The 18,380-nt window shown below is 43.7% G+C and overlaps 1 protein-coding gene across 4 annotated transcripts in view; it reads left to right on the forward strand.

Moving 5' to 3' along the window:
• Positions 1-18,380, forward strand: part of ARHGAP26 (Rho GTPase activating protein 26) — a 473,350-nt gene that overhangs the window by 572 nt on the left and 454,398 nt on the right. Inside the window, exon 1 of one of the 4 annotated variants that reach the window (XM_070792122.1) lies at positions 1-18,380. This exon is cut by the window's right edge and continues 24,286 nt beyond it. The exons of the other annotated variants lie outside the window; for them this stretch is intronic. The gene's annotated coding sequence lies outside the window, so the exon portion shown is untranslated. 4 annotated transcript variants of the gene reach the window in all.

Here is an 18,380-nt window from a genome sequence, read left to right on the forward strand (position 1 = left end):
GCCCCGGAGCCTGGCGGGGACGGTGCCCCGGGGCGGGAGGGGCCGTCGGGTGGCGCTCAGACCTAGGGGTCCCGCCCCCGGCTGGATTTCTGCTCCTGGGCGCTGAGGGACGGGCGTAGACCCTTGTCGCGAGGCGGAAAGGATACGTAAAACGGGCGAGCTAGCAACAAGATAGTGAAGGAAGAGACCCATCACCCGGCCGTTTGCGTTCCGGGGTGACTGGGAGGTGACCGAGCGCGAGTAGCGCTCTGGGGCGCCGCGGGTGGGTGTGCGCGGCACACACAGGTGTCTCAGGAGTGGGACTGGAGTGCCTGGAGCACCGTAGCATATTGGGAAGCCCCTTCGCGTCCACGACTCCGGCTTCCTTGGGGGAGAGTTGCCCACCCCTGAGTGCCCAGCCGTGGGAATGGAGCGTGTCCCGCCAAGGGGGCGCTGCCTCCCCTCAGGAAAAGGCGGGTTGTATCTGCTTCGCTCCCTTTACGCTGCTCAAGCCTGCTCAGGGCCGCCGGGGTCTCCGAGAGGTCTCCTTCCCTTCCCAGAGAAGGGCTGGGTAGGGTGGTTGGTCAGCTTGCGATTCTTTGGAGTAGTGGCAGCTTGTAACCCACCAGATCTAGAATCAGGGCCACGTACGTGTGCAGGTTCTGATTCTTGTGTTTAGCAGAAGGTGATAGGGGTGGGAGTACAGAATCAGAGTGTTCCTTTACTCTAAACTGTGGGCGAGGGTTTAAAAATAGAACGAACATATCCTCTCCCTCTCCCGCTCCCTCACTCTCCTTTTTTACCTCTACCAATATCCTTGAAAACTCAAAGGTTTGGGAAGGAATGTCCTCGATCTTCGCTCAGAAAGAAGTTTAAACTTATCCTTAGAGATTTTCGAACCTTTTGTAAAACCATTTTTGCAAATTTCCCTTTGGCAGGGGAGAAATGAAATTTACATTCTCTGTATGATTTCCCTTGTCATTTGCAGAGCCAGAGAGTGTCTCCTTCTGGCCAAACGAGTGCTCTAGGGATGGATGCCTTGGATTGCTGAGCTCCTTTTTTTGGGTGCCTTTTCTGTTTACCCATTTAAGAATAATTTGGTCCATCTTTTATTTTTAAGAATCAGAAATAATATAAAGGCAGATAGTGGAATTGTCTTTCACTTGACTTTTCCTTTCTCTTTGCTGCATTTCTTAATAGGTGATATCTTTCAACTAGGAAAGCTCGTCTTGGCAGACTGCAGCCGTGGGTCTGAGAATTGTCACCAAGTCTCTTTAAAGGAGACTTAAAGTCAAATGCCTGAGATGTCATTTTGTGAGCCTGTTGCTTCTAAAGATGAAGAAGACAGTGGAGCCCCAGGGCAGCAAGTGGTAGTCTTTTGAGGTGAAATAAAAGTAGAACTTTGGTGTGCTGAGGCTCTTCAGAGGCAGGGTCTCTGTTGGAGGCTGTGTCCTGAAGCAAATGAATAGACTCTTCTTTTGTTCATGACCAGGGCCATCCTTGGAATATGTGACCCCTAGTTTGGAGTAAGTTAGGGGCTCACTTACAGGTTGGGCCCACAAATTTTGTTTGAATCTCAGACTGGCTTTAATTGGGCCTCGCTTTATTCAGCAAACATCTGGAGTTTGTGTGCTCGATATTACCCTGGGCACTGAGGATGTATTAGTGACTGTTCTCTTGTCCCTGTGGCTGTGGAGACTTACTCCATACTAGGCACTGCTTCACCCACAAATTATCTCACGTATTGTAACTCATCTTACAAATGAGAAAGCAGGCTTGAAAGAATCACTAGCTGAGAGTCTCACTGCTCTAAGAGCAGGTCTGTTTTTGAGCCCCTGCAGGGTCTGAACCAGAGATGAAGTTCCTGCTGATATTGAGCTCTTAATTCTGCCTCATTCCTCTTGCCCAGAATGGAGCCCCTGGTCCAAGAGTGTTGGAATTTGGACTTGAATTTTGTATCTTAGCCTTGAGTCTGAGAAGCATGCCTGTATGTGACTGGCAGTTTATCTGCTTGCCACTATTTTTAAGGTGTGGGGGGGGAGGAATTTAAGAATTCTTTGGGTAGGAGGAAACAGTACAGGTGATAAAATTAAAGAGTTTTTTAAATTGTCTAATGAATGGACCAGCTCTATAACTTGGGGGAGAGCTAGGTGTTCTAAACTCTTAATATCCAGCTCTGTTACTAACTATACTCTTCTACTCTTCTAGTGCTTGAACAGGTGCCACATGCCCTCTTAAAGAGGGTAGAGGTGATGATTATTTCCTGAACTTCAGGCATTGTGTTATCATTAGGTCCTTCTTGCATGGTATATTACTATGCTGCTGCTGCTGCTAAGTCTCTTCAGTCATGTCTGACTTTGTGCGATCCCATAGATGACAGCCCACCAGGCTCCTCCGTCCCTGGGATTCTCCAGGCAAGAACACTGGAGTGGGTTGCCATTTCCTTCTCCAATGCATGAAAGTGAAAAGTGAAAGTGAAGTCACTCAGTCGTGTCCGACTTTTATCGACCCCATGGACTGCAGCCCACCAGGCTCCTCTGTCCATGGGATTTTCTAGGCAAGAGTACTGGAGTGGGGTGCCATCGCCTTCTCTTACTATGCTATATACTTACTATGCTAGTATATGTGTATTCATTTTTTGGATCATTTTATCACTTCTGCAAAATGTTAAGTGTTTTATATATATATATATGTAAAAATACATAATTGTGTAAGTAACATTGGTTTAGATGATTCATAGGCTCTTCCATCTCTAAAATTTTATGGCTTTATTTTATAATTAATATGCACAGATCTTTGGGTTTAGATTTCCTTTGTGTGTTAATCTGAGGCAATAATACTGGCCTCCAGGGATTGCTGAAGTTCGGCTAGATCATTGCTCTTTATGAATGAGGAAACTGAAGACCAGAGAGATCAGTAACCTGCCCAAGGCATCACAGCAATTAAGTGTACTTAAACATAAGTTATCTGATTCCAGAAACTATGCACCTAACTGTGAAGTAGAAATGTTGTGTAGGTCTGTTGTCTATTGAATAAAGAATCTGGTGAACTAACGAACTCCTAGAAGTCTTTCCCTGGAGCTCAAACCTCTGGGCTGGACACAAGGCAGCTAAGCAATAAAATAATTTGGGGCCTACATTTCAGAAACTCCTGCCTTTGGAGAAAGTTCTTGTTTGATGTGGTGATTCCCAGTCAATTTTTTCTGTGCTAATTTGTCTAGACATTTTCTGTGAGCACTCTTTCCTTGACCTGATTAATCTGTCTCAGTCCAGAGGATTCTATATATTTTGGTCCTTTTTTCTTTCTGGAGAGATAATAGAGGCTGGCGATGATGTTCAGACACTTGTAGAATTAAGAGTTTTAGGATTTTCTGTGTTTGGTTCTTGACCTCATCACTTATTGGGCAAATCACTAAGCCTGAGCGCCTCCTGTGTAAAATGGGAAGAGCCACGCTGACCTCCTAGGGCTATTGTGAGCACGTAATGAAACAGTGCATGTAACGAAAGCACTTAGCTTGGGGCCTGGTGTGTAGTGCTGCTTAGTTAATGGTAGCTATTATTATCTTCCAGAATGTCAAGATTCAGAGCAAGAGTCACTAAGAGCAGAATTGTCTACACGAGTGCACTGAACTTCATTTCTGTCTGTCTCATGGACTTCATGGCAAATCAAATGTGATTTCATAGAACTGAAAGTGAATTAAGCTTTTGGTTTTGAGAGGTGTTTTTCAGGAACTGTTTTCTTTCCACCTTTAGAGTTGGTTTATGGACTTGTTCCTGGGGATATGCCTCTTTCAATTTGACTTCTTTCTAAGATAGAGTGAATTCTCTTAGGTGGGAGGGGTGGGGCAGGAATTCACATTTTAGAATATCAACTTTGTTTGAGATATAATTTGTTCACCCTCTTAAAGCATCTAATTCAGTGGTTCTTAGTACATCCACAGAGCTATGCAGCTGTCACCACAATCAATCTTAGAATATTTTCATCACCTCCAAAAGAAATTCCATTCCCATAAACAGTCATCCCCCACCATTTTCTCCTAAGTCCTCCCTCCCCATTCTTCTGCCCTCCAGCCCTCATCAAGCACTGATGTATTTTCTGTCTCTACTGATTTTCCTATTCTGGATATCAGAAGTGTAATTTTAATAATTTTTGCTTAGATGGTGGTGGGCAACTTGAGCCACTGAGTTCTTGATTGGAATTTCAGGTGGGAAACTTTGAACCATAAGCTGCTCTCCTACAGTGGGGTTTAAGCAGGGGTGACGTCCCAGAGACTGAACTGTGTCCTAGGGGAAAACCCAGTTTTCTCATGAGATGGAAAGATGGATTCATTCTAGTTCCTGGCATTTTCAAGGATGCAGAAAGTGAAAGTGTTAGTAGCTCAGTTGTGTCTGACTCTGTGACCCCATGGACTAGCCTACCAGGCTCCTCTGTCCATGGATTTCTCCAGGCAAGAATACTGGAGCTGGTTGCCATTTCCTTCTCCAGAGGGTCGTCCCAGTCCAGGGATTGAACCCGAGTCTCCTGCATTGCAGGTGGATTTTTTATCATCCGAGCCACCAGGGAAGAGACTACCAAAACTAGAACAAGGATCCACCCTCTTCTGTCAGTCAGCTTTCAGTCAAGTTGGGGCAGAGAGTGTGATACTGAATAAAGCCTTTCTCTGGGGTTGGTATCTTGTTGGGTGACACTTTTTTTTTTTTTAAGTAAAGTGAAATGAGTGTATCTGTGTTTCTCCAGTTCAGCCAGTAGTTTTCGTGAGACTTTTTGGGTATGATATGCCTTTATCACTGCATTCTCAGAGGTTAGTAATTCTGACCTGCATCATGTTTCCAAGGCAATCACAGTGAATTTTAACAGAAATAAATTAATAAGAATGCCAGTAAAACACACAGCAGTAAATTTTAGCTGCTGTGTATTTGTCTGTCAATATCAAATCTTAAATTCAAGGCACCTTTATCTTTTAACAGAAATAAGAATTGTAGAAATCTGTCATCATAACTGTATATGAACAAAGCAAAATGCTGTATTTTGGACCTTGAACCAAGTGGAGAGATGGGTAAAAAGTCTGATATACTTAAGTGAGGTCATACTTAAAAGGTTTTTTGCTAAGGCATGAAGAAAGAACATTTAGATAGTGCATTCAGTTCAGTTCAGTCGTTCAGTTGTGTCTGACTCTTTGTGACCCCATGAATCGCAGCACGCCAGGCCTCCCTGTCCATCACCAACTCCCGGAGTTCACTCAAACTCACGTCCATCGAGTCGGTGATGCCATCCAGCCATCTCATCCTCTGTTGTCCCCTTCTCCTCCTGCCCCCAATCCCTCCCAGCATCAGAGTCTTTTCCAATGAGTCAGCTCTTCGCATGAGGTGGCCAAAGTACTGGAGTTTCAGCTGTAGCATCAGTCCTTCCAAAGAACACCCAGGACTGATCTCCTTTAGGATGGACTGGTTGGATCTCCTTGCAGTCCAAGGGACTCTCAAGAGTCTTCTCCAACACCACAGTTCAAAAGCATCAATTCGTCAGTGCTCAGCTTTCTTCACAGTCCAACTTTCACATCCATACATGACTATTAGAAAAACCATAGCCTTGACTAGATGGACCTTTGTTGGCAAAGTAATGTCTCTGCTTTTGAATATGCTACCTAGGTTCCAAATAGGAAAAGGAGTACGTCAAGGCTGTATATTGTCACCCTGCTTATTTAACTTATTTGCAGAGTCCATCATGAGAAACACTGGGCTGGAAGAAGCACTAGCTGGAATCAAGATTGCCGGGAGAAATCTCAATAACCTCAGATATGCAGATGACACCATCCTTATGGCAGAAAGTGAAGAGGAACTCAAAAGCCTCTTGATGAAAGTGAAAGAGGAGAGTGAAAAAGTTGGCTTAAAGCTCAGCATTCAGAAAATGAAGATCATGGCATCTGGTCCCATCACTTCATGGGAAATACATGGGGAAACAGTGGAAACAGTGTCAGACTTTATTTTTTGGGGGCTCCAAAAATCACTGCAGATGGTGACTGCAGCCATGAAATTAAAAGACGCTTACTCCTTGGAAGAAAAGTTATGACCAACCTAGACAGCATATTAAAAAGCAGAGACATTACTTTGCCAACAAAAAAGATAGTGCAGTACTTAAGGGGGGAAAAAAGAATGAAATTTAAATAGTTTTGATAGTATTAGCTAGAGGGCATTCTTGAGGCTCAATGGGGCCCTGACTTCATATTGTGGGCGGGAAAAAAGTAAAAGTTATCTCATATCTACATTCTTAAATAATGCAAGCTGTCATTAATTGCCATAGTCTATATGTCCAGTCTGATAGATGTGTTCTAGAAGAAGCATAAAAAGAAAGTGAAAGTGAAAGTTGCTCAGTGTGTCCAACTTTTTAAGTACTCCAGGCCAGAATACTGGAATTGGTAGCCATTCCCTTCTCCAGGGGATCTTCCCAGCCCAGGGATCGAACCCAGGTCTCTTGCATTGCAGGTGGATTCTTTACCAGCTAAGCCACAAGGGATGCCCAGAAGAAGCATATATGTCTTCAGTGTATTGAAAATTGTTTCTAATCCTCCGTTGGTAACTGCTCTTCTGCATTTCACAATGATCTGGATTCTGAACATTAGTAATACTAGTGGGCATTCTCTTTATAGAAGTCCTTCCACAGGATGCCTTCAAGAATACACTGGATGTGGCTCTGGCCCCTTTATGTAGATGGGGAGCATATCTCAGCATTAAGTTCATTTAAGAAGTGAACTCTGCAGAATTAACTTGGAACTGGTAATGTGCAGGCTGAGGAGACCCAGACCTGGGGCACATCCAGGCCTCTGTTATCAGGCAGACTTGATGTTCAGTCAAGCTCTAGAACATACACTCTGTTAAGACCTTGGGAGCATTGTCAGTTTTCTCAACAAACAAGCAAACAGAAAACCTGGAACCTTGCCAGCAGCTCTTGTTCTCGAAAACTCACCAAGGGCCGGCCCTATGCTAAGTGCACGCATTGTCTCATGAGTCCGTAACCCTGTCCTGCGAGGTGAGTACTCTTATTCACCTGCATTTTGCAGTTAGGGTAACTTGTCTCAGGTCACAGAGCTAGGAAGTCGTGCAGGCAAGTTTTGAACTTGGCAACGGACTGCAGGGCTTCTCTTAAACATGACCCATCAGTGCTTCAGTAAACACTTCGGCAGTGAAGATACAAATTCTTCAGAGAGCTAGACGCTAAACAGGAAAAACGTGCAGCAGGTGTTAGATTAAGTGAGAATATTGGACCCATTGTTTTTCACTCTCTGAGTCCTGGTTGCAAAGAATAGCCAAGATTTGTATTGTGCTCTGAAGTTTTGTGTTCTCATCATCGTGGGATTAAAGAACCATTGTAGGCTAGTGAGGCACAAGTAAGGGTGCCTGACTACTTCTTGGCTTTTTGAAGCAGTAGAGTTGCTCTTTGGGGGTAGCACTGATTACCAGTGAGTCTCTCTCTTCTTTTTAATGTTATTTAGAAAATGCATACTTTTCTAACATTTCTTTTTTCAGTTGAAATATTAAAAAATTGAGATATAATTGACACAGAACATTTTTTAGTGTTAGGTGTACAATGTCATGATTCGCTATTTGTATATATTATGAAATGATCGCCACAATATGTCTAGTTAACATCCATCACCATACATATATTACGAATTTTTTTTCTTGTGATGAGAACTTTTAAGACGTCTTCTCTTAGCAGCTTTCAAATTATAGTACTATTAACTATAGTCACCGTGCTATGCATCACATTCCATGACTTATTTATTTTGTGAATGAAAGTAATTCTCTTTTAACTGGGTAGTAGAGAGTTGAACATGGAGGCCAAAAACCTGTTCCTGGGTCTGATTTGTTAAGATAAATAGTTTGTCCTTTTTGCTCATTAAAACGAGAGTGGAAAAAAAATCATCAAGAGTGGTGTGCTTAAAAACACGTCACCCTTTTGTACTTCTTTAGGATTTGATGTAGGTTTTTGCAGTAGTGAGATGAGTCCTTCGTTAATAGTATAAACTCCCAAAGGCTCTTCAGTGCCGACCTGCTTTGTTTAGGACTAATATTATTTTTTACTTAACAAATCCTAAAGGATCAAATGCATATGGAATTAGGTAACAAAAAGTTTTTTTCTCAGCTCTTTTGCTTTGCTTTAGCACCTTTCGAATAAAAGAAGAAAAAGCATTTCCTAATTATTTGTAAATGGTGGTAATTTGCAATACTGACATTTGGAATATTACTCATACAAATATAAACATCTGCAAATTATATCCAAACAAGATTTTGTAGTTTTTATATAACACTGGCTTTGAAAAAAGTCCTTCCACTTTAATCCAGTTATTCAGTTCTGGATTGGACTGAATAAATTGCATCTATAATCTGTAAATAAATTGCATCTATAATTTCCCACATGGCCCAGTGTAAAGAATCCGCCTTCAATGCAGGAGACATAGGTTTGATCCCTGGGTCAGGAAGATCCTCTGGAGAAGGAAATGGCAACCCACTCCAGTATTCTTGTCTGGGAAATCTCATGGACAGAGGGCTGTATTCATTGGGGTCGCAAAAGAGTTGGACACCACTTAACGACTGAACGACAATAATCTATAGCACTCAGCCCACTGATTTGAGGCTTAAGTTCCCCCTTCCCTCCTTAAAAAAAATATGATTAATAGACTTTATTTTTTAGAGCAGTTTCAGGTTTACAGAAATATTGAGTGGAAAGTATAGAAAGTTCCCATATAGCCTCTCACACCCATTTCTCTCAGTACATTTGTTACAATAATGACATAGTGTTATAACTCAAGTCCATAGTTTACATAAGGGTTCATTCTTTGTGTTGTATATTCTGTGGGTTTTGAGAAATGTATTGACCTTAACAGTATCATGCAGAATAGTTTCAGCCTGTGAAATACATGTCTTTGTATGGACATATGTTTTCATTTCTTATTTAATTTCCCACCTAGGAGTAGAATTACTAGGTTGTATAGATAAACTTAAGTTTAATTTTGTAAAAGCCTGCCAAACTCTATTCTGCACCAGAGGCATCCTTTTAAATTCCCCTCAGCATCATCCAAGGGTTCCAGTCTCTCCACATTATCACCAATACCTGCTATTGTCTGTCTTTTTGATTGTAGCCATCCCAGTGGGTGGGAAGTGGTACCTTTTGGTTTTAATTTGCATTTCTGTGATACTTACAATGTCCAGCATCTTTTCATAAGCTCATTGGCCACTGATGCATTTTCTTTGCTGAAGTGTCTGTTCAGATCTTTTAGATGGGCACTGTTTACATCTCGGATTGTTTTTTAATCCTTTTGTGCGTGCATGTTCAGTTTCCAAGTTGTATCTGACTGTGACCCTGTGGACCATAGCCCGCCAGGCTCCTCCGTCCATGGGATTTCCTAGGCAAGAATACTGGAGTGAGTTGCCCTTTCCTTCTCCAGGATATCTTCCTGACCCTGGGATCAAACCTGCATCTCCTGCATTGCATTCTTTAACACTGAGCCACCTGGGAAGCCCTTAATTCTTTTACTTTTTCCGTAAAACTTTTGATGAGTAAGTGAACACCATTGGGTATACTTTATTTGCCCTCATTTGGGGACTTTTTGCTTCTACTTGCTTCAACCTCAGATGTACTTGACTGATCAGTTTCACATCCCAGGGCTTGAAAGGTGATTCTGACAAGGCTATGGTTCAGATTTCTGCTCTAGTTAGGCCAGTCAGCGTCCCTCTGGAGAGAGGCCCCAGGCTGAACTTCCTAATGCTGGCCAATGTAAGCTAATGATCACAAACCCCATGAATTGACAAAATGAGCATGGGTCAGGGAGAAAGTGTTGTCACCATGAAGCTATTGGGGAAAGCAGTTCATGAAGGTGACTTTGTTACCCGGTCTAGGCCATTACATTTTAAAAAGTTAGCCAAAGGAGAGATGCCAGTATGAAGCTAAGTGTCATACACTTCTGACTGACTCAAGTTTTAATTTTTAAAATTATAACCCAGTATGTTTTAAATTGTATATCTTAGGCCATCAGAGGAAGGCTTTCATTCAACAAACATGGAGTCTTGCTTTGCTCTTACCATGTCATCCAAGCCTTGGCCTTGAGGAAGGGCTTTTAAGGTTGTGGTAACAGATGCAGAAGTTGTGAGGTGAGAGGAATTATGGGGTGTCCCAGGGCTTGCAGGGAGGCCAGTGTAGCTGGAGCAGAGCGATGGCAGATGAACAGGGAGAGAGGCTGGGAGCCAAGTCCTCGAGGTCTTGACTCCCAAAGGGACTTTGAGTTTCATTCTGAGTGTGATGGAAAGTCAGGGGAAGGTTGTGACATCATCCTTCTTGTGCTTTAAGAGATTATGGGGACCACTGTGTAGAGAATAATTTAGTGGGGCAAGAATGGAGGCAAGGGGAGCAGTTAGGAGGCTGTATAATAGGTGAAGTAAGAGGCAGTGGCACCTTGGGCTAGGGGACAGCATTGGAGATGTAGGTCAGATTCTGGGTGTTTTTGGAAGTCCAGCCCACGAGATCTACTATTTGATCAGATTTAGGCTTTGAGACTAAAAATCAAGAATGACTCAAATGTTTTTAGCTAGAGCAGTTATGTGAATGATGGTGCTATTTTCTGAAATAAGGATCACTTGGGAAGGATTAGGTTTGGGGGAAGATGAACAGTGTAAATGGATGACCTAATCTTATAGTGCAAAGACAAAAAATTATACATTTCATGAATACACTCATAAAAGAACCGCAGAGTGTGGAAGTGTACAGAGTAAAGCACCCCCTTGCCTGAGTTAGCCACCGATGTGCTCTTTTACTCGTCCTTTTTCTGTGCATATTTGTTGTTTTCATAAGTGGAGTTATAGGATATGAATTAGTCTGTGTTTTGCTTTTCTGGTTGGTATTATGTCTTAGAGGTCTTCCATGTCAGTACACATATACAGTGTATTCTTTTAACACCTGCAGAGAGCATTGCTATGTGGCGACACCATGGCTGATTTACCCCTTCTCCTGTTGAGGGATATTTGGATTGCCTCAGTTTTCACTATCAGAGAAAGTGCTACAGTGATGATTTGCACACTTTGCTTTCTGTGTGGGTCCTAGTAGTTCCATGGGGGTAGATTCCTTAAAGCGGAATTATTGCCAGCTCCAATCTATTTATTTATTATTTTTTACAAGCTCCTCGACATTGATTCTTTAGGTCCTTGGCATCCCTGTCTAGTTGGCATTTGTCTGGCACTGTTTTAAGTGTGTTGTTAGATTGTTTCTGAAGCTTAACGTTTTGCTTTAATTGGAAGCAGCCTTAACAGGACAAGCTCTTCTTTTAGGTGCTGGCATGGATTCTGAAGGAACCAGGGACTAGAAAAGAGAGAGATTACAATTAATTGGCTGTGTCCTAATTAACATTGGACCTGTCTGATATCCTTTCTGAGCTCTAAGTTCTTACAGATAAAATGGGACATGGGATGTGGCTTTGCCCATATCTAATAGGCTGTTCCAACCTCAAGTTTCAGGGAAATCACATTTGTTAGGGTGAGGAAAATAGCCTTGGTGGCCAGAGGAATATTTACAAATTAGAGTCACTGGAGTTTACACATTTTGTAGAAACGCAGAGTGGAGAAAGAGAGGAAATAGTAAGGAAAACAGCTTGGCAGTGTGGGCCAGAAGCTGTCACGGCATGTTTATATCTGGCTCATTTCACCTTGGTAGGAAGGCATGGAATGCTGCAGGGGGTGAGCCTGGAGGCTTGGGCAGTGTTACTATAGTTAGAAAGTGGAGATTCCTGGGGCTGGAGGGGGCTGTCTCTGTGTGTGTGTGTTTTCTTTGCCAGATGGATAAAGGGTTGAGGGGCTTGGGAATTCTGGATCAAACCTTGCTAACTGGCTGGCTTCCTTTGGCCAAGCCAGTAGCTACGATTTGATTCCTGCTGCTGCCACACAGGAAAAGCCAAAATAAACCCCATTTTACATGGTTTGTAAAGACACCACGCGTTGATTTCAGAGCTCATCTGCTCTTGCTGTCAAATGTGCTTTTAAGTTTATTCCAGGCTGATTTGAACACTTTGAAAAGATGAAATGGCTTCTCCCGTGAGACTTTAGGTAGGTTTCCAGGTAGATCGAGTTGAACTTGAGGCTATTTCTGTGCCACAGAGACTGTCAAGCAGATTGAGCCCAAACCATAACAGATTCCTGACTGTATCTTGTTATTACACTGGTAGGTCAAGTGTACAAGATTATTATCAGTTGAGCAAGTGAGATGAAATTAAAACAGCATTTTTACTTTAATTCATACCTATGTTTCTTTTTAAAAAGTTTATGTCACTAATACCTGTAAATAGTACACAATTTAGAAGGGACAGGAAGGAATGCAAGCATCCTTAGATGCCTCCTGTCTCCAGATTCCTGGTTCTTCTACTGGAGACAGCATTTCACCCATTCTTGAGTATTTTTCAGATATAATTTATGCATGTGCCAGCAAATACATATTTATATATTTCTCCGGTAGCAAGCCATATGCACTGTTTTGCATATATTTGCATTTTGTACTATTTTAATGGATTTTGAATATTATTCAACTTTGGTAAATATAGAGCAAATTCATTTTTAGCATTGCATTGTATGGCACTGTATGGACATAATTTATTTAATCAGGCTTCCTGGGTGGCTCAACTGGTAAAGACTCTGTCTGCAGTGCAGGAGATGTGGGTTCGATTCCCAGGTCAGGAAGTTCCCCTGGAGAAGGAAATGGCAACCCACTCCAGTATTCTTGCCTGGGAAACCCCATGGACAGTGGAGCCTGGTGGGCTACAGTCCATGGGGTTGCAAGAGTCAGACATGACTTAGTGACTAAACCACCACCAAATAATAGACATTTAGATAATTTCCAACCTTTTGCTACTATAAGCAATGCTGCTGTGAACCTCCTGGTACCACCTGTCATGGGCAGATGAGTGAGTAGATCTGTAGGGTGAATTCTGGAAATGGAACTGCTGGGCCAGAGGGTGCGTACACTTTTCATTTCAATGGGTATCTCATAGGGGTGCTTCTGAAAAGTTCTGAGTGAACTGAATTTTATAAATCACATTTTTGGAGTCGAAAGGGAATCCATCATTTGATTTATCGTAGAGTGGCGCCTGCAATAAAGCAGTGCTTCGGGTTTTGTCCATTTCCTACTCCTCAGTTTGTGTGTACTTCATTCTGGGATCAGAAGTGACAACAAAATTGTTCCCTAAAATGAGCCAGAGCTGGACTGGTGATGCCTTGCGCGTGGGCCCCGGAGAGCTTGTCTGTGCCTCTGGTGAGGGTGCAGTGGAGCGCTGTCTTGGTGCAGTGTGTGCTTTACTTGGGAGGTTTGTCAGGTGTGAAGGAGGGTAGGCTCCCACATCTGTTGACAGAAGACTTTTATTCTGAGCCGGTAGGCACAGCTTGTCTGTCTGTGAAGCTTTTCTGGGAAGTGGCAAGGGAGCTGGGCATTTTCGTCTGACCTCTCTCTGCTGCCTGCCTCTTCAGCAGAGCTTGGCACTTGCCCTGATGGAGGGCACGTGTTGTCTGTGGTCTCTAGTTCAGTGCCTGGGACCACTCACACTGTGGTGGAAGGCTCCTGGTAGTGGGGTTCTGGGACGGGGCGAGCATAGTGACTGCTCTGGTTGCTCGGCGTCTTCAGGAGGCCAGGGAACCATAGACCGTCCACAGTACAATGACTCCTGGCAGGTCAAGAGGATCTCTGGGGAGCTAGCAGAGGACTTGGGGAAAGGCCAGTCCAGGGAGGCAGTGTTCCTAACCATCAGTCTTCTAAAATCACCTAGGTCATTTCTGCACCACCTTACCACGGTTTATTTATTTTGAAAACGTCTACTCATTAAAAATTACATTTATTTCAAAAGAGAACGTTATAGCATCCTGAAATCATGGGTTTGATGTGGTTAGTAATATTTTTTTCCTAGATTATCTTCAAGTGGTCATTAATTCATAATCATTACATTGAAAAGTATCGGTGGTTGTATGATCTAAAACAGAACTATATTCTATCAGCGATCTGAGCTTCCCTGTGCTTTGTGCTGTCCTGGAGCAGAAGTGTGTCAGAGAACAGACACTATGTGGCCATTGTGCCGGGAGGGAAGCGAAGGGCAGAGATGTGCTTCTCAGACTCAGGTGCTGGTGTTCGGGTAGGTGGCGGTGTGCCAGGGAGTATGCAAAGCCAGTGGCACGGAGTACACTTCTTGAAAATCTGTTTTACTCAGTGGAATCATTATTTGAATATTCAAGCAAACACCCATAAATTATAGAAGAGAAATCAAGATACCATGGCACTTTTCACGGAAGACCTGCTGGTGTGACTGAAGAGGAGAACAGAGGAAGAGGGAGCAGGGGTGTCCCTGGCTGAACTGTGCACCCCCAGAGAAGACCTGCAGTGTATGGTGGGGGACACGGGGCTAAGAGTCCTTGCTGAGTTATTTCCATGGGACCTACAGTTGGAGACACCTACCAGGTGGAGGGAAAAACAGGCCAGGGGCCCCAGAGAGAGAGGGGGTACTGCTGTGGGTTTGGGTCTCACCAGGTGTTATTAGAGGCCCAAGCAGTCCATTGAAGTCACTGGGAGTCTGGGACTCACCCCAGAGATTCTAATGTAATTTGTCTGGGTTGCAACTTGTGCCAGGGGAATTTTAAAAACACCCCAGGTACTGCTAATGTGCAGCACAGTTGGAGAACCACTGGCATGGAATGAGAGGAGAGCGCGGGGGCCGAAATTGTGGCATCAGCATCAGCATTCGGCAGAAGAGGTGGGTGGAATAGGGATGGAGAGATTTGTTCGGATTAAGTATGAGGTGTGTCTTCCTGGGCAGTGTGGGTGAGGGCTTGCCTAAAGCCTTTGAATTTTGCCTTTTGAAACCGGAGAAAGAGGTTTAAGTACGAGGGTGACACGTATCCACCATCTGATATTATTGTGAGGAGTAAATGAGATTATCATAGGTATTGTGACGGGTAAGCAGGCCCGTGGTAAGTCCTCTGCAATTGGAATGTCACTACTGTCATTTCTAGATTTGTCTCTGGAAGGAGCCGTTAGAGCAGGTCAAGGAATGATGGGGAATTGGCTCCAAAGGGTACAGGTTCTCCCGCTTCAGAACATCTCAGCATGTGGCTCCACGCCTAGGATCCAATCGTCCCATGAGCCTGGGGAGGCCGGGAAGCTCCTGAAGGGAAACTTCCTGCTCACAGTCACAGGGCACACATTTCCCCACAGTGAGTACTGTCAGGGTTAAAGTCATTTGGGATCAGAGCCTGTGATTATATTGCATGGTTTTTGTTTAAAAACCTAGAAGAAGCATAATGAGCTGACTGAGCTGTTGTTGCACTGCTGGTGGGGGGAACCCTGTCTCCTGGAGAGCCGCAGAGGGACTGGCGGATGGCTCTGGAGGACGAACTGTGCACCAAACCCAGAGAGGGCTGGGGTACCTCCAAGGTGCCTTTGGAGAACTCATTTCTGGCAACAGCTCCTCCTTATCTCTCTTCTGATCTCAGTGGGTTCTCAGCCTCCTAGGAAGGACTGGGTGACGGAGCAGATAACAGCTACCGCTGTTGGGACCCTGGGGTGTTGACCCGTGCAGCTTTCCCCTTGTGATTTGCTTCTTAAGAAATTCTGTAGGCTGCTCTTCCAAAGACAGGGAAGGGGGTTTGCATTTGTATCTGACTGGTTCCTTGAGATGTTGACACAAATCCTGCCCTGGGCCGGTACCCAGCAGAGCATCAGCCTCATGACTCTGACTGTGGGCAGCGAGGAGACCAGGCAGGCCCTGGGGATGGGCACCTTGGCATCTGCAGCCTCGTCCAGCCCCAGCCACACCCAGAGGTGTCTGGCCTGCTGGCCAGGCCTTGGAAGCCACAGATGACTTTGCTTGCTGCCCTCTCCCAGCCCTCTGACCGAAGCTGCCCTGAGCTCAGTGTGCAAGGTTAGCAAACCACCATATTGTCAGCTCTGTGTAGAGCAACAAGATGGTTCTCTCTCTGGAAATAAATTCTGTTTCTCTCTATATAGCCAGCATGCTTGGAATCAGTTCCCCAGCGGGAAGCTCTGCTCCAGTGCTTAGAAAATTGGAGTGGCACTGAGCTTTTGGCCCCCGTATCTTGTGGGTTCTGTCTTTGGCTTGCTTTCCTGTCCCCTGTCTCTTCTGGCTGGCATCACATCATACTGTGATGAAAGGAGAATCCCAGCAGGGCTTGGGATTTTGCACTTGAGGTGCAGAGTTCAAGCGTGAAGATGGTTATCAGCCGACAAGAACCTATATTTGGCTTGTTTTCACAAATCTTAGTTTTGAATATTGGGGTCTCATATTCTCCACCTCCCCTCTGATCTGGAGAACTGAGCCCCTTAAAAAGATGGTTGAAATGTTTTTTGGTGGTTATCTTAAATGAGAGACTTGTGAAATGTTACGGAGGAAAAGGATGACTCATGCTTCTTACTGTGACACCTCAGTCAGATCACTGAGCTCCTCAAATGTGTTGGCATGGAGTTAAGCAATGGTGGGCAGAGACCTTGGAGGTCCTGCCGTAGGGTTTTTGAAAGTAACTTAATGAGATGTAATTCACATACCCCACAGTTCACTCATTTATAAGGTACAGTTCATGACTTTAAGTATGTTCACAGAATTTTTCACCCGTCTCCACAAGTAATTTTAGAATATGTTTGGTCATCATCCTCAAAAGAAATCCTGCACTCCTTCGCCAGCATCCCCATCTCCCCAGCTCTAGTCAGCCACTCAAGATTTTAACTCAAAGTGTGGTGCTCGCCTGTCTGCTTTGTCCTTAGATCGTTTTAAACTATAGATCTGTTTCCTTTAAGGAAATGGCAACCCACTCCACTATTCTTGCCTAGAGAATCCTGTGGACAGAGGAGCTTGGTGGGCTGCTGTCTATGGGGTCATGCAGAGTCGGACATGACTGAAGCGACTTAGGAGCAGCAGCTGTTTCCTTTGGTGCATCCAGATAATTTGCACTTTTCCAGAATGCTGCAGTTTCAGCACCAAGGTGTTTGGATCTGGAACTCAGTTTTTCTGTATTCTGTTCACCCCCTGACAAATGTGCTAGTGTGGCAGTGACTAATTCACACTCATCCCTGAGTGCATGTACGTCTCTCGTTAGGACTTCTTTTATCCCGTCTTTCTCTGTTTTGATCTTGCTTTGGAGAGGGTAATCTGGTGTAAGTGGGGAGGAATACCCAATATCCAGTAGGTAGATGCCTTGTTTTGAGCAGAAGAGAAGAACATTTATTTCTAGAGTGGGAAAAATTTCAGTGATATACTGATTTGGATAGTCACATTTGGAGGGTTTTAGCTTTATTTTAGGAATGTTGGTAAAGAAGTAAGTTTCTTGTGCTGAAATGATGGTGTCTAAGGTCTTAACATGAAAGTCTTTCTTCCCTACAAAAGACCTTGCATTGTTCTAGGAAATGCCAGCCCAGATGTAGGTAACACATTTTCTACGTCTATTTGTTTTCTCTTTCTCTCATTTGCTTCTGTCTCTTCTTTTCTTTTGTTTTTGTTTCCCTCTCTCATTCTTTCCCTGTGCCCTTCCCACATCTTGCCTTGCCAGAGGGCAAAAAAAAGTGACTGATCTCTGACCTCTTGATTTTGAAAAGCAAAACCGTTTATAAATGAGAATGACCTGAAATCAATTTCCAGAGTTGCTAGGGTAATACTTAAAAAGACTTCTAGATTTGAGGTGACTATGGTGACTGCCAGGAAGAAATGTGGGCTCTGAGTTGCCACTGTGTTGTAGACAGCACGGTGTGGGGTCCCGTTTCCTGTTAAACTTCCTGTGTTAGGTTCCAGAGGTGAAAACTGCTCAGAACCAGTGAGGGTGTAAAATGTTTGGCCCCTGGTTAGCTGTTCTGATGAGGAGCATATTTTTTTTCTTCTCCTAATGGGACTTGATGCAAGCCTCATTTTTTTTGTCATTGAGATGGGGGTGCTGTTAAGATTATCTTCAACAAAAGTAGGTCAGTGATTTGTATTTCATGAAGATAAATTTGGGGACGCTGAATGAGAGCATGTTATTTGGGTTAGTTGAACAGATCCAGATATAATTATGTATATTTATAATGCTGATTAGAGACCTAGAAACCTATTTAGGATAGGTCAGGAAACGGGGTATGACATCTCAGTCTTTACTAGTATAATCTCTGGAAATAATATATTTTGGGCATAATTAAATGGCACCTGGATCAGATGGGTTATATCTCCCTCCCTCCAGCTGAACAACCCACAAAGTTGTTAAATGGCGTGATACTATGAAAATACAGTACGCCTCTTCAGCCTTCTTCTGAAGTGTATCTCTTTCGCCTTTTTCATCACATAAACTAATTCTTAAAAAAAAAATTAAACAATCCAAAAACAAACTTGTATTTTTTCCGATTATACC

The sequence above is a fragment of the Bos indicus genome, chromosome 7 (assembly GCF_029378745.1).
Source record: "Bos indicus isolate NIAB-ARS_2022 breed Sahiwal x Tharparkar chromosome 7, NIAB-ARS_B.indTharparkar_mat_pri_1.0, whole genome shotgun sequence".
NCBI lineage: Eukaryota > Metazoa > Chordata > Mammalia > Artiodactyla > Bovidae > Bos > Bos indicus.